This window comes from Rhinoderma darwinii, chromosome 2 (genome assembly GCF_050947455.1).
Source record: "Rhinoderma darwinii isolate aRhiDar2 chromosome 2, aRhiDar2.hap1, whole genome shotgun sequence".
Lineage (NCBI taxonomy): Eukaryota > Metazoa > Chordata > Amphibia > Anura > Rhinodermatidae > Rhinoderma > Rhinoderma darwinii.
In genome coordinates this window covers 229,693,111-229,709,746 of record NC_134688.1, presented here as the reverse complement: position 1 = coordinate 229,709,746, position 16,636 = coordinate 229,693,111, and the positions used below count along the sequence as shown (strand labels likewise).

Here is a 16,636-nt window from a genome sequence, read left to right as displayed (position 1 = left end):
GCGATTGGGCAGCTGAATGTCAGGTAACCTGTAGTCAGAGACTGCCAGGGACCCTTGAGAGAAGACAGAAGTGGTTTTCTGTATTTGATGAACGCTGTATATAGAATAGAGGCAGAGGCCCTGTTGGTCATAAGACTGGTCACATGATCACCAATATGTCAGTAGTAGGAGGCTTCTGCTGGGTCTAACTAGACCCAGCACAGCCTAACAGTGACATTAGTCACTATAACTGGGCTGATTTCCCCAGTTACAGTGGAAAAGTATAGTGTACAAAAAACTGACATAAAAATGTCCCCCAAAGGTCTTTTCTGAGATAAATGCCTTGAAAAACTCTACTGAAACGGCGACAAACACCTTCCCATCGTAATCAATGGGAAAAATGGCGCTTAGTTCAGATGTGGAGTTTTAAAAAACGAGCATGTCACTTCTTGAACTGTTTTTGGAGCTGTTTTTCATAGGGTCAATTGATGAACAGCTCCAAAAACGTCTCATTTAAATCTGCAAAAAACATTTTCTGCTAAAAAACAGCTGAAAATCAGAGGCTGTTTTCCCTTGAAAACAGCTCCGTAATTTTCAGCCATTTTTACTCGTGTGTGTGAATATAGCCTAAGACTATATAATTACCAGAATTTTTACCTACTATTTTTTCAAACTAGAACACCCTGTTCACATGGCAGAATTTAAGCGGCGAAATGTTAGTGGCGGATTCCACCGAAAAATTCCGCCTTCCATTCATTTTAATGGGAGTCGGACGCTCCTTTTTCCCTGCTAGCTGATTTTTTCAGCTAGCGGGAAAAATAAGTGTTCCGCTCGACCTTCGGGTGGATCTCACCCGAACCTCACATTGAAGTCAATGGGAGGAGGAATCTTCCTGCCAACGGAAGGAATAATTCTCCAGCGGACTTTGAGGTGGGACCCGCAACGCAAAATCTGCAGTGTGAACAGGGCCTTAGCCTGGAAATGCTGAAAAAGCAAAAATGATGTATATGAAAATGATTTGAAAATAAACCTGCATTGGTCACGAAAACAAAATCACAAAGATTACATCGCTAGCCCAACAAATAAAAATGTTATAGCCATTTAACTAAAAATGGCTAAATAGTGCTTAGTCCTGAACCGGTTTACACTGATAAATGAAAGGTTATGCACTTGGGAAGGGAAAATACACGTCACCCTTATACACTTACATACTAAATGTGAAAATATTGAGTAAAAATGAAATTAAAAAGGACTTTGGAAATTTTGTTGACAGTAAACTTAACTGTAGTAATCAGTGCCAGCGCAAGAAGATCATGGGGTGCATCAAAAGGGGCATAGATGCACATGACGAGAACATAGTTGTACATTTCTAGTCAGACCGCACATGAAATATTGTGTTTTGGGCACCAGTGCATAAGAAAGACATAGTAAAGCTTGAGAGGGTTGAAAGGTGGCAACTAAAGTAATAAATTGAATGGGTGGACTATAGTACCCAGAAAGATTAGAAAGTTACTGTTGTTCAGTTTAAAAAAAAGACAATTGAGGGGTGACCTAATAACAATGTTGATCATGATCTATTTACACCCAGAACTGTAACTATAACAAGGGGGCATCTCCTACGTCTAGAGAAAAGGTTTCTACACAAACTTAGAAGGGGATTCTTTACTGTAAGAGCGATGAGACAATGGAACTCTCTGCCAGAAGAAGTTGTTTTGGTGAATTCACTGAAAGAGTTCAAAAGTGGTCTGGATGCCTTTCTTCAGTATAATAATAATAATAATAATAATAATAATAATAATAATAATAATAATACAAGTTATGTTTACTAGATAACTGTAGATGGGTCTTTGATCCCGGGATTTATTCTGCTTGCCAAATTGGAGTCGAAAAGGAATTTTTGCCTAAGATGAGGAAAGATAGCTTTTGCCTCAAGGGGCTTTTTCCTTACTCTGGATCAAGCTCTGCAGAATAATAGGTGGACTGGATGGATATATGTCTTTTTTCCGTCCTTACAAACTATAATACTATGCACACCAATTTTGAGTTGCTTATAAGAAAGAAGTTGCAAATATATGACATTCCAGCTCTATAAATAGAATACAGTCATGACAAATAAATCAAACTGTGTAATCAGTATTCCATCATAATTTATAATCCAACCATAAAAAAGTCATAAAATAAAATAGTGTCCATAGAAACATTTAGGAATTATAAAATTGTCTAGTTTTTTTTTCAAATCCTATGAGATAAGCAGTTAACTAGAACTAAACAGGCAAAATGTCGAAATAATTCCATAGTGACAGGGCTATTTACAGCAGGCAAGTAACCTAGGAAATGGAGCACCTGTTTGTACAATAATTCATTTAAACATTTGCCTTTGCAATGTTTACAGATATTGTCGTAGCCCATCCACTTGGAACAACTATCCTAAATTATTGTCAATTACCGGCTCACTTAAATCTCATCCTGTGATTAAACAACGCTGAATCAAATAATACAATACTGATATCCTGACACCTTTAAACACGCATAAGAAAATCTATCTAAAAATATAATGTAATGGTCATACGACTGCTAATGAACAGCTGGCATAGTGTTAGTGTTGTTTCGCCTAGGCAATGGCTAGGAAGCCTACGAGTCGCAGCCTGATGACATCACCAGGGTTTTAAAAGGGAACTCCACCTGCAGGTAATTGCTTAATTATCTTGCCCATATTCTCTAGTGTTTCCTCAATTCTATTTGGTCTCCTTTGTTTGACCCTGGTTGCTTATTGGATATTGCTCTTTCCTTCTATTCACTTTGAGATTTGCTACGACCATGTTATTGATTTATTGATCTTTGGCTATGATTCTTGACTTACGAGTTTGTCTGCTGATCTGGTACTGTTGACTGTCTGCATGTTACTGACATGACTTTCCTGACTATTTTCCTCTCAGCCACTGCCTTCCAGAGGACGTCTTGGGGGTCGCTACCCAGGAGTTCCCTTGCAGCAGATTCCAAACCTCCTTGCGAAGGTCTAAGTTTAAGAAGAGTGGGGCTCTATAGAGTCCGCGTTCTGAGGCAGCATGCCTCTGTCCTTCTCTCCAGCACCTCCGCAGCCACTCCTGGTTGTTCTCTCCATGCCATCCTGTCTGTGCATCAAACAACAAGTGTCTACTGGTACGCTTCCAGTATAAAGAATGATACATAAATTACAAATATCCACATTTTTAAGAGAAAGGGAATGGTGAGTGTCACTCAAAACTAGGTTATCTATGTTCACATAATAATTAGGTTCTGCACCCTCCTCACCCCGAACCTAACCATGTCTAACACAAATACCTACCTGTTTTTTCCAGTTATAGGGTTAATGGGCCACATATAATTAAAAAAAAACCTGTGTTAAGATTATTATTTTACTTATATGTAAAACAGACATTGTGTTACTAAAGGCAACCAAAGTTGTAGCATCCAGATTCTACCACTTGCATTTCACATAACCATTCTTTCAAAGAGATTGTAGGAGGGTGGACAATGATGATACTGTTTTAATCATCCTTTCAATAACATAGTTCCCAAAATACAGTTCTAATTACATCTCACACCCTTCAAGGCTACCAAATAACACTGAAGTCTCAACCTGGCACTTTACCATCTGTCTATGCAATTTTATCCTTCAAGTTAAAGATGCCTGGGCAGTGAGTGCTTAGCTTGAGATGATATGTTAAGTGGTTAACTTCTGCAGGATACACCATAACTATTGCTCATACTAAATGGAGATTCAAAATTTGTGCTACCTTATAGGAGCTCTCATTTACTGTTGTTTGGTAAATGTTTATAGAGTTCATCTGGTTTATGAGAGTAATTTGTACAGCATTGAATTAGACCAGCTAAAACAGTATCAAAAGTAAACTAAACATAAACTTACTTGTGGTGGATTCTTGTGGACCCTGTACATACTATATCAAAATTGTTAAAACCTGGCCATTCTACTCTAATTTTACCCAAATTTTGACCTGGTCAATGGCACTCTGACCAAATTTACTACTGGATCCTGAATGCCCTGACCATGCATACCATTATATAGGGCAATCAGAGTGGTCAGACACATGAGAAACACTGCAGACGTATGTTGCTTTCCTGTGTTTTCCTTCATAGTTTTTTTTATGCAAAAATTGGAAAAATTACTGTGAAATGATGTACATTCTAGTAAAGCTTATGAATATTTATCTAAATGAATTTCCTCATCCACTGTGCACAAGTGAATAATGTTTGCTGGAGCTCCAGTTTAAGAATGGTAAACGGCAATAGAAACAGAGACAAACAGTGATACTTCTCAGAGGGCTAGCAATTAATATCTACTTTCTCTACTTGTTTTCATAGCTGCCAAACTGCCAATTTTCTACCCAGTTATTGTTTGCGCTCCCCTGTGTCTAAAATGGGATTCTGTTGATTTTATTTTTTTTCATTCTGGACAAGTGAGCTTGCTCCCAGACTCTTGGCAAAAGATAGAGTAGCTGTATGCTTCTTTCTGTCTTATTATAAACAACTATTTCAATCTTTTAGTGGGAAAGCCTTTTTTATTATTATACATTCGCTTTGGAGCTTATGGCATCTTCTTAGAAACACATAAATAAAACATTGTAGAGACAAACAAATGAACGTGCAAGAGAGAGCTCTGAGATGAATCCATACACGAAAGAAAAAGGATGAAAATGAGACAGAAGACAAAATGAGATCACAATAGACAGGATGCATCAATGACATAACTGGATCTTTACTAAATATTTAATAGTATATGCAGAATACAATACATATAATCTAGCAGCTATGCGTTGAATGGGAGAAAATAACCTTGTATCAGCAGAGTGCTAGATAGGATAGTATGTGGCATAGTTTAGTGAACATTTGTGAAATCATAGATTTAATCAGGAGGACTTAATAGCCGCCAAAGGGTGATTAAAGCTTGATATTGCATCAAAGCTACCTTGCAAGAATGGAGAAATATTTCCACAGCTTTTTTACCATGTTGCATCAATACAGTTTTTCAATTCTCGGGCTTCAACTGAAATATACATCCCATTATCAACATACAAAATTGGCAGAATAAATGATACGGTGTATTTTCCTAATATACCTGGTAGATCTCCGTATTTTGGTTTTCTTTTTTGTATTCACCGTTCCCCTGTTTCTCCACATGCATTACAACTGTATATGTTTAACCGTAAAGGAGTTTTCTACCTTCTGACAACTGATGACCTATCCTCCAGATAGGTCATCAGTATATTAATGGTGCGGGTCCGACAACCGGACCCCGCACCGTTAAGCCGCTCTGGTGGCCTGCGGGCACTGGATGTTATGGCACATGATATGTATGGAGCGTGGAAGCAGTTGGCTCCGTACATAGCATAGCGGCCGTGATGCAGAACCGCAGGTCTGCTCCTATTCACTTTAATAGGAGCAGAGCTGCAGTACTGCAGCTTGGCTGCTATTCCGTGGCCGGAGCCAACTACGTCTGGCATGTACGTCCGGTGCACGGAGGCACCGGACCAGCTGATCTGTGCATGGTCCGGGTGTCGGACCCTCAAAGATCATGTACTGATGACCTATGTGGTGGATAGGTCATCAGTTGTCAGAAGGTGGAAAACCCCTTTAATAGCACCATGGTACTTACACAAAATTAATAACTTTTTTTGCAATATGTTTTTTAGTACAAAAAAACGGATTAAAACATATCTATCAATAGATTCTGCTCATTTCTATGGGATTTATACTAATGCCAAAGTCTTGTATTAATCTTGGTCATTTCCTTGTACAGGGTCCATCATGATTTTGTTTTATCATGTCGGTCGATGTGTGAAGGATTTAAAAAAATGTATGCAAATTGATGTAAAACTCAAAGTACAGGGGTTATCCCACAAATCATTTGCTTCTCTTGGTGCTGAAGATAATATTTGCTGCTATGGGCAGGCTCTGAGCAGAAATAGTCTGCTTTCTCCTGTGGCAACTGACAATATAGTCCCTTCTTACTTTCCCTGCAGATAGGTAACATGGGATCCAGAGTACAGTAGTGAAGATCGTTACTGTGTGACATCCACAGTGTGCACTTTCTTTAGAAATCAATGCAAATATAATAAAACAATAAAGACTAAGTGGGCATGTGCAGAGTTCATATCTGCTGTCAGGATGCAGATTTACAGTGCTGAGAAGATGGAATCTCCTCAGTTATACAGCTATAATTCCGTTATGCTACTGTAGAGACTCTGCTCCTACCCTGACAAGCAGGGAAGAAAGCTATTTCTATTGGCTGCATCAGAACTCAGTTCAGTAGGTGGACATGCACATTGCTGTACACTGCTTTCCCCACATAAAAGTAATTGGGGAAAGAAGCACACTGAGCCCAGATGGAAGTCCTACACCTCAAATGCTTCAAGCAGTTACTTGATAATGAGATTTTTTTTCTCTTTCTTTATCAACTCTAAATGTCTGAAGCTGTTTGTTTGTTTGTTTACCATGCTCTTTTTGATAATTTTTCACCTTATGTACACAGATAGACTGGTTAAAATAGAATGTGAATTGTATGTGAGCTCATGATAATATATTCCAATATGGAGCTATACTGATTATCTTGTACTTATATTCGTAGTAGGGCATGAAAAAAAAAAAAGTGTAACTGCAGTACGTTCGTTATTTAAGTGGTGAGCATAATAAATGGCAATCTTCTGTTCAATTTCAGTTACGATATACTGTAACTCTGTTGCTCTGATGTAATTGACGTGAATTCTCTTTGTAAGTCTCTAGGTGACTACACAGGAATACAATTTGAAGAATATCTGATTCTACCTAAGGAATGCATCAGATATGCCAAATCTGCTACCCAATGATTCAGAATAAGATGTAATAGGGGGTCAAAGAGTGAGAAGATGGCTCACTGTCCACGGGCGTTGCTGCAACATCTCCCATAGATGGCTGATTAAAAAAAAAATGATGTCCACAAATATTATTTAAAAAAAAGGCATTTAGTATGAAATGTATGTTTTTTGTTTTTTTTTATAGCTTATCAGTGTCATCAGTGCTTGGAGTGATAAGCCTAAAGTTTGCTACTGTTGTGGACCTGTGTCCTTATGACAACTCCTCCTAATTTCTGGGCTCTGTAGTTCTGTTTTGTCATAGGGACATACTTTAGACCTAAATTACATTTACATCAATGTTTACATCCTAGATGGCTTAAATAGCAGCAGTATAGGTGTGAATATTGACTTAGGTGGACATTTGAAGTAATGTACCTATGTCAGTTTTCATACACACCTTCCTACAATACCTGCGAAGGTTCTTGGCTGAACTTAGCTTGGCTGAATTTGAAAGCTCTGATCATTTGGTAAAATCTCACTTTGAGACTCATCTGATGAATCCCCACTGGATGTACAATAGATTTAAAGAGTATAGGTGTGGACATTGATGTGGGTGGTGATTTGGACCCAAGTGATGTGCCTTTGACAGCTGTGCGAGCAAAGAAACTACAGGCAGAGGGAGGAGACTATGAAAACCCTTTATTATTTTTCATATACACTTAATGGACTTTTATAAGTACTTGAAGGCCCTTGGCTGAACTTGGCTAAAAGTTAACAGATCTGGTAATTTGGTGATGGTGATACTCTATTGTTAAATCATGCAATCCGTTCCGACTCATCTGATGTTTCCTAGTGGATGTACAATAGATTTAGACCAGTGGTTTTCTTTCATAAAATAAAAATAACAATTTGTGATGATGTGGTTTCAGAATGGGAATCTAGATAGTATTCTAAATTTGTTGCATTGATGCCTGTGCATAAGCTCCTAAGGATTAAAATGCATACATGAATTCTAATCATTCTTGAACCAATCCAGGCAGTCCCGTACATGCTTTTTACCACTTACGAGCTCTAATCAAAGGAAAACAGTATTTTCTGGCTTGGCAGCTCCCAAGTTTAGCCTCTAAGTAGATAGCATTTGGAAGAGGGAAATGTCTGAAAATACGCCTGGCATTATATAAAATAGCTCCTTTTGGAATAGTAATTTGGATTCTCTTAATTGTATTTAAAAACAGTTTCTACTTTTAGTGTTTGTTCTGGTATTTGGCAGCATACAGCAAAATAATTGTAAATCACAAATTAATTTATTATAGAAGACTCAAGGCGGAAAGGAACAATGCTCATTCTGGCTTCTATTAGGAATATTATTGTTGTTCTGCTCTGAACAGAGCGAGCCTTATTGATTCTCTAAATTAAAAAAATGAAGTTATCAGTGTGTAATGCCGATTTCTTTATTGATCTTTTGCCACTGATAAAGCAGATGCTTTTTTTGCCTTCAGCAGGATGCCAGGGGTGGTTTTAAATTGGCGCAGCCAATAAGCATGCAAATGAGCAATTAGATATAAATGACTTATTCACTGGCTGTTCATGAGCTTTGTATACCTGGTATTAGGAGACCACATTTTACGGTATAATAAAAAAGTCCTACTCGTTTATTCTCATATAATATCCCAATTATTAGCATTAGCTGTAAATAATAAGACATGCACGTACAATGAATGGTGACACTGATGTTTATACTGTGATTTCTGTTATCATTCTAATACTGGCTAGGAAAACGAAACTATGAGAAGGAATAATACATCACATCTATAATAGACTTTCAGACAGCCAAAATATGGGCGCATTTTAGCATCGATATTACGGCTCCAATACCTGGAACCACCATGGTTCTTCTGAATTAGGCTTCATTTACACGAGCGTGTCCGATTTGCGTGCGCAAAAAAACGGACCGTATTTTATGCATTTCATGTCCATGTGCCATCAGTGTGCTTTCCGTTCCGCATCAGTATGCTTTCCGTGTGGCATCTGTTTTTCATGTCCGTGATTCTCCTCTGCAAGCACTTCCTTTTTATAAAATTTCTCTGCATTTCTTTAGCAACTGATGCGTGAAATAACGACAGCACGCGGATGTGGTCAGTGTGTTGTCCGTGTGGTTTTCACGCACCCATAGACTTCAATGGACGACAAAGTCCCCAAAAACGGACCACAATACGACATGCAGTGAGTTTCATGCAACGGATACTCGCTGCGTTAAAAATCCTGCATGTCTGAATAGCCCTATTGACTTGCATGGGTCCGTGTGCTGTCAGTTATTTCAACGTACAGCACACGGACGGGGAGCACGCTCAACTGAATGAGCCCTTAGGTTTAGGTTGCTATAGGATTCTATGGTATTATGGTCTTAATATAGACCGTAAAATTAGCTTGGATTGCAGCTGTCTGAATGCAGCCTTAAAGGGAACGGGTCTCCAGCATTTCACCTATTAAACCAGTAATACCTGGTGGTAGTGGGTGAAAAATCATTTCTATATAACCTATAATTGTCTTCTTAGTCGGATATGTAGCTTTAGTATTTAGTTTTTTAGTGTTCCCACACCATATGCTAATGAGCATAAAAGAGTCATATCTTCATTCCTCAAGTCTTTCCGAGTTGACCCCGCCTCCTCACTTTTGATTGACAGCTCCTCGCCTTCCCCCAGCACACAAAATCCTGCGCTTGTGCATTGAGGTCCTCTTCTGGTGTGTGCGTACAACGGGACACCGGATTATTACGATAAGAGGCACAAAATGTTTGCAGACCGTTATTTACAGTCGGAGGAGTTTTGGAGAGGGGATAACGGCAATGAACTTTTGATAGCAGCGACCAGTGAGGGATAAGTAAAGTTTAATAGGTGAAATGCTGGTGACAGGTTCCCTTCAAGCCCCAGTATTAGTCCCTAAAAGGAATACTTATGGGAGAATACCTTTATAATATGCAATGTGTTGGAGCGTGCCATAATTTAGTTCTTCATGGATTCTCAGTGGCACACAGAGGTTAAAAAGGAATCCATAGAATACTATGAGCAGTGTATTCAGGATCCACACAACACGAATATGTGCAAGATGCTGGGTACATAGCAGACACTACCATAGTGTTTAGACACTGATGCCTGCCATGTTAGTCTGTTAGGTTGCCTATTTTGAAAAAATATTTGGTCATGTCATCTGTCCAATAATATTGCAAGTCAATGATGTATGAGCAGATATTGGGTTTCCTAAATATTTCCATAAAAATCCGGCACAGTGATTGTATGGGAAATGCAAGTATACATTCAGACAATGAATATGCAATTTCTGTGAGAACAACAAAATAAAGTCAGAGAAGAACAATTGATGAGTAAGAGCACCAGGAGAGGGACCACCAATCATTTGGGGTTATTTTTTTTAAGAGAAAGATGACAACTGCTTTAGGTATTGTTGAGAGAAGTAATTGTTTATTTTTGCATTCATTTTTGTAGCAAAAACCAAGAAAAGAACCTAAATAGAGGAGGTATAAAGGGGAGGCTTTCCGGAAGTAAATGGTACATGAGTTAAGGTCTTTTTTTTTCTGCCATAAATTACTGCACAAGCAAGATCTGAAATCAACATGTCATGTAATGTAATAGCTCTACTGCAAGTAATGGTTTACGTCCGTCTAAGGAAAAATCATTTTTCTGAGTAAATTTTGCCGAAATTGACTTTTCACACCGATACAAAATATCAGAATACATCTTTTGCATTGACATTGATGTTTTTTCAGTGAGCACTTGTTATTCAAAATCAGTCCACAAATAGTAATATTTTACATTAATACAAATGCAAGAAAAAGTGAAAAATATAGTTTTGGGTGAAAAAGTTAAAAAAATCACTAGAGCTTTCTAAACATTGCGTTTCATGGATTGTGATTTTACAGAAACATTCATCATCTGAACTTAGAATTTAAAGGAACACTGTGGGCAAAACTGATATTATGTCTTGTGCAGATAACAAGGGGGTGGTGCATGACACAGAGATTAAAGCGGGAATCCCTGTGTCCAGGCCCTGAACTAGGCATTACACAGCGTATAACACAGGAGTGTTTCTTTAAGAATGACAATTTCTTGACTGTACTGTGTCATGCCAGTCATTTACAGATGTTACTATAGAATTGACTACATTTTCCAGCCAAATCAAACATCATTTTAGATGTTTTTCCACCAAAAAATGCATTTAACAACATATCTCCCAATTAAAAAGAGATTATTAAAATATTATACGCTGTTAAAATAGATGTCTAAGCTATCCGTTATTCTTCTGTAAGCACATACTGTATTTACAATGATTAGTCAATTCACCGGTAGCTATATAGCTTGCCAAATATATAAACACACCCACCACAAGCTGGTTAAAAATGAACTATAATAATTATCATTGTACGACTTCAGCTGCATATTACACAAAGTGATCCAAAATGCACTGACAGCAAATAGGACACGTATGAGAAAACATTATGACCACAGCAATACCCTGGATAAGGATCATAAATGAATGACAGTTGTTTCAATGTACCTTCCCTGTCACATTTTATGACTCTTACTATAGTCAGAAGAACATTAGAAAATACATTACATTCAGCCAAAATAGCCATGTTATCTGTAACGGGAGGACATAACAAGTGACCATCAATAACAAAACAAGTAAATGAGTCTTGACATAGTATATCATTCATTTTCTAACAACAGGTAGTCACAGGTAATGTTTCCTCAGTCTAGCATTAGAAAATTAGAACCCTCTTCAATAAAGTTAGGTTATGGGAGCAGAACCAAGAGTGCTAGAATGCAAAAGTAGGATAATTCACACTGGGGCAGATTTACTAATACTGTCTAAGTTTTAGACAGTCGAAACTTAGACAAGTCAATCAGAAAATGCGCCAAATTTATCAAAGTGAGCCTAGTTCTTGAAAGAGGTCCAGAGCTAGGACCCGGTGATCCGGTGGATATGCCATAACTCTCTAAGTTGGGAATACCTTTTAAAGATGTTGTCTGGCCGTTTATCAGGAGCGTTTCTAGGGGGGGGCTGGCGGGACATGTGCCAGGTGTCAGGGGGTGTCAACAAGTCACTCGGCCTTGGTCAGGGAATTTAGATTCAGGGCTAGGGCAGCGAACTGAAATTTGACCCAAGCTGAAGGGATGCCTAACTAATATACTTACCTTCTGAAATCTCCCTCTGTCGTCTGCTATGTTTCTACCGTTGGCTTCATTGTCTCCTTAATAACATGTTCATGGGAATAGCTATCACATTTTTTTCCTGATGAAGAACGCAGGCATGTGACATGATATCATATAAACAAAGAGTGACAAAGATTTAAGGAGTGCCTGGTAGTGTCGAAAACTGGTGAATGTAAGACTGAGGAATATATCAGAAGGTATTGCAGACATTGCAGAGTTTTTTTTTTCATCCTATTTTTTTAGTAAATGGCACCACCTGCAAATCCACAGTTATTTGAAGGGATGTGCATGTTGCCACCAAAGATGATTCTGAACTTCACTTCTTCTTTGAGTACCATGACTGACCTTCAGGTTCAGAGTTTTGGTAAGTGCTAAAAATATTTATGAGCTAGATTACAATCATTAAATAATATCTGTAATAAAATTAACATTCGAAAAAGATACATTTTCGAATTTATCAGTTTGCCCCAGCAATACCCTGTGTGCGATCTTTTGTTCCTACCAACAGCAGCTTGATAACTATAAATCTTTTCATTAAACAAAATTAATTACAAAAAATCCAAAAGCAGCTCTGATACTTATCACTCTCCCCTGTGACATCATCGGCAAACTGCCTGCAGCATGTTCACATCATTTACAGCTTCTACCATGACAGCGAACAGCAGATGTAACACAAAAACACGCTATATCCCGAAATGTTATACTCCGCAGAATAGTTTATTTTCTCTAAAACTTACAACTGCAGGAAAGCCAATCTTTCTTTGTGAATTTTACATGAATCCTATATTCCTAGCAATCGTAATGTACATTGCATCTACTCTGTGGGGCTCTCAAAAATGAAAGAGGGAAGCTGTAGCAGAACTACTGTAAAGGGAGAACATGTCGGAAACAAATTGACAGTTTATTGCTTATCACTTGTATACATTTGGAAAGATTAGTCTAGGTAGATTTCATTTAACTATATTTCATTGTAGATTTCATTTAATTAAGGCGAAACTAGTGGGTGAAAAACCATTAGATACAATCTTATATAAATGACTAAAAATGGTGCATTGTGGGAAATATAGTTATTACATTACCATTGTAAAGCAATGTAATAATCCCCTCAATACACTAATAGAAAGACTGAAACATATTTACATAGTACGGTTGAAAAAAGACACATCCAAGTTCAACCATGGCAATAATGGCCAGGAAACCTCTTAAAGAGATACATCTGATCACTAGCACAGCCTGAGATGTGTCATGGTATTGGGTTACTGCTGCCACGCTATTTTACCCATTTTCTGCTGCCAGCACTATGTTAATCCAGCTTTGAGTTAAATGGCTGATTCACGGGCAGCAACTAGCGGTTGCTAGTGAAACATTGCCTGACAACCATAGTCTTTTGAGTCATGCAGCACGTCCCTGGTCTGTCTCAAATTACTCAGGTCTGCAGTAAAAGTCAGAATATAAACTCTGAAACTCCCCCTAGTGGTGGATGCAGGAAGCCGGAATTCTATCATTTTATAATATCTTTGTAAATGACATTTGAGCTTTGTAACAGAAAAAACGGAGCTCTGACTGCTATAAATACATATTATGAAATAAATCATCACAGAATGTTAGACCTGAAGATGACATGATGCGAACAGGTGGACATTCACTTTAAGGTAGTGCAATGTACGTAATAGCATGTATCTATATACTCCCTGTAGCAACCAGGCTGATAAGATTGGCAGTTGGTTTTGTTGCATTGTGTAAGTGATCAAATTATTTAGTTGATATATGATTTAGTTGATATATTATTTAGTAGATATAATATATAATACTGTTTGAATGTTTGAGAATTTTATTTGCAGCCCCCATTTCACTCCCTCCAATACAGAGACTAGTTAGTGAGAAAACATTCCTGGTATTTCACGCAATTTCTCTAGACACTACCTTAAATAAAAAGAATCACAGATTTATAAATACTTGCGTAGGCTTCTGATGCTTAATGAATGCAAAATTTGCATTGCAAATGTTAACATGTGAAAAGCTAGTGGGCATATGGACATGATGAATCAACGGGAAAATCCTTCCCAAAATCTGGTTAAAAAACAACATATTCCTGAAATTCAACTATGATGAAGAGATGGCTATGACTTTAATTTGCCTTTCAGCAATGATGGCGAGAGTTTTTGCTGAGTTGACATCCAGCACTCATGAACTTTGCAAATTATGCCTCCTGAACATGATCGACTTATTCCGACTTATACATTCATATTCATTAAAGATAAAACGAATACACTGGATTTTGACTAATGATACATGTATTGTAGAAGTATGCGAATATGTGTGCTGTCTATCAATGTGTTTAATATCTTCTCCAAACATCTATGAAAGATCCAATGTTACAGTTTTAAAAATAGTAGAGGGAGAATGAGAATGTATGTTTAATATCTTAAAAGCAAGCAATACTTGATTAAAGATAAAATCATCGACTACGCTATTGTTTACGTGAAAAAAACAGAAACTTTACGTTACAGAAATCAACTGAAACTGAAGCATTACCATTGAAATCAATGGTAATGCAAGCTATAGTTTGCGTTCAGCTTACCGTTAAATGTTCCTCGGACGGAATAGATGAACAGAAATCTCAAACGGAACCCGACTGAAACGCCAAACGGAGCAGGCCCTTAATGACCAGCAAAATGCTTTTGTTTTTTCCTCTCTGCGTTTCAGCAGCCAAATTTTTTCTCATTGATATGGCTATAAAAGGCCATGTTTTATGCAGAAAAAGTTGTTATTTTTTTCCCCCGGCAAAGTTTGGTGGGAGGGGGGGGGGGGGGTACAAATAAATGACTGTGTGATTTATGTAAAAAAAATGGTGGCGTGAATATAGAAATACGATTCTCAGCATTGTATTTATTTTGTTTAATTTTTTTACTGTTCACATTTAACACTAAATAACCTGTTAGGGCATGACCACACATGGCGGAATTCCTCCGCAACTGTCCGCATCAATGCCGCACAGAATCTGCGTTGCAGATTCTGCAGCGGATCTGCACAAAATGTGCAGAAAATTGATGCGGACTGGCCGCTGCGGACTGCAGGAAAAGTGCTTCTCTTCTCCCTATTCAGTGCAGGATAGAGAGAAGGGACAGCACTTTCCCTAGTGAAAGTCAAAGAAATTCATACTTACCGCCCGTTGTCTTGGTGACGCGTCCCTCTTTCGGCATCCGGCCCGACCTCCCTGGATGACGCTCCAGTCCATGTGACCGCTGCAGCCTGTGCTTGGCCTGTGATTGGCTGCAGCCGTCACTTACACTGAAACGTCATCCTGGGAGGCCGGACTGGAGACAGACGCAGGGAGTTCTCGGTAAGTATGAACTTATATTTTTTTTTACAGATACATGTATATTGAGATCGGTAGTCACTGTCCCGGGTGCAGAAACAGTTACTGCCGATCGCGTAACTCTTTCAGCACCCTGGACAGTGACTATTTACAGACGTCTCCTAGCAACGCTCCCGTCATTACGGGAGCCCCATTGACTTCCTCAGTCTGGCTGTAGACCTAGAAATACATAGGTCCAGCCAGAATGAAGAAATGTCATGGTAGTAAAAACAATACGCTCCGCAGCACACATAAGATCTGCGGACTTCATTGCGGAATTTTGACTCTCCATTGAAGTCAATGGAGAAATTCCGCCATGAGTCCGCAACCAGTCCGCCACTGCTCCGCAACAGACAGAGCATGCTGCGGACACCAAATTCCGCTCCGCAGCCTATGCTCCGCAGCGGAATTGTACGCATCGTGTAAACGAACACTGCTAAATTAAAGTGAAAGTCAATGGAGAAACGGCTCCGCTGCGGATTAACGCTGCGGAGTGTCCGCAGCGGAATTTAAGTGAAATTCCGCTATGTGTGAACCCGCCCTTAAAGATTCCCCAAGTTATTATCGCGTGGATAACTGAAATGTGGAGGATTTGGGGTTTTTATGTAGCTACCCTACCACACAATAAAATGTATTTTATACGAAATCTCTTTATTTTATTTATTTTGTTTTGCTGATGTTGTATTATTATATTTTATTAATGTTTTTATTACATTTGTTTTTAATCTAATGAAGGGAAAACCATATAACTAAAATTATTTTATACTTACAATGTATTAGCATACTCTTAGTGTGCCCTAACAGTAGGTTTACTGAACAGGCATCCCTGGGGTCCTTTCTTGGTTCCCGGGACTGACTGCAGGGAGGCTCTCCAGTCTACGAATCTGGTGACCAGATCGAAGGGGGGAGTCCTCTTTGATCATGTTGCGGTCACGGACTACGGCGATCAAAGGGTTAAACAGCTGGGATTCCGGTTACCACGGCCATATTCAGAAAGCTTCTTGAAGCATAGGAGCCATTAGTAACAGCTCGTTCTTAAAAAAAATAAACTTTCGCTGAAGCTTTCATTAGCCTCTTCTGCAGCGAGGCCAAAAGACGTTGCTGTAGATTCCCGACCTGCACCGTTAAGGAGTTACATGTATACGGGCAGAGAATCTCTCCTTGACATGCGGTCATCACACAGATGCACAACTCATTGCATAAAGAGTTCTTCCATGTAATGAGCTGTGCACCTGTGTGAG

At 38.6% G+C, this 16,636-nt stretch overlaps 1 protein-coding gene across 1 annotated transcript in view; it reads right to left on the bottom strand.

Moving 5' to 3' along the window:
• Positions 1 to 16,636, bottom strand: part of TMEM132E (transmembrane protein 132E) — a 378,804-nt gene that overhangs the window by 243,241 nt on the left and 118,927 nt on the right. The gene's annotated exons all lie outside the window — the stretch shown is intronic.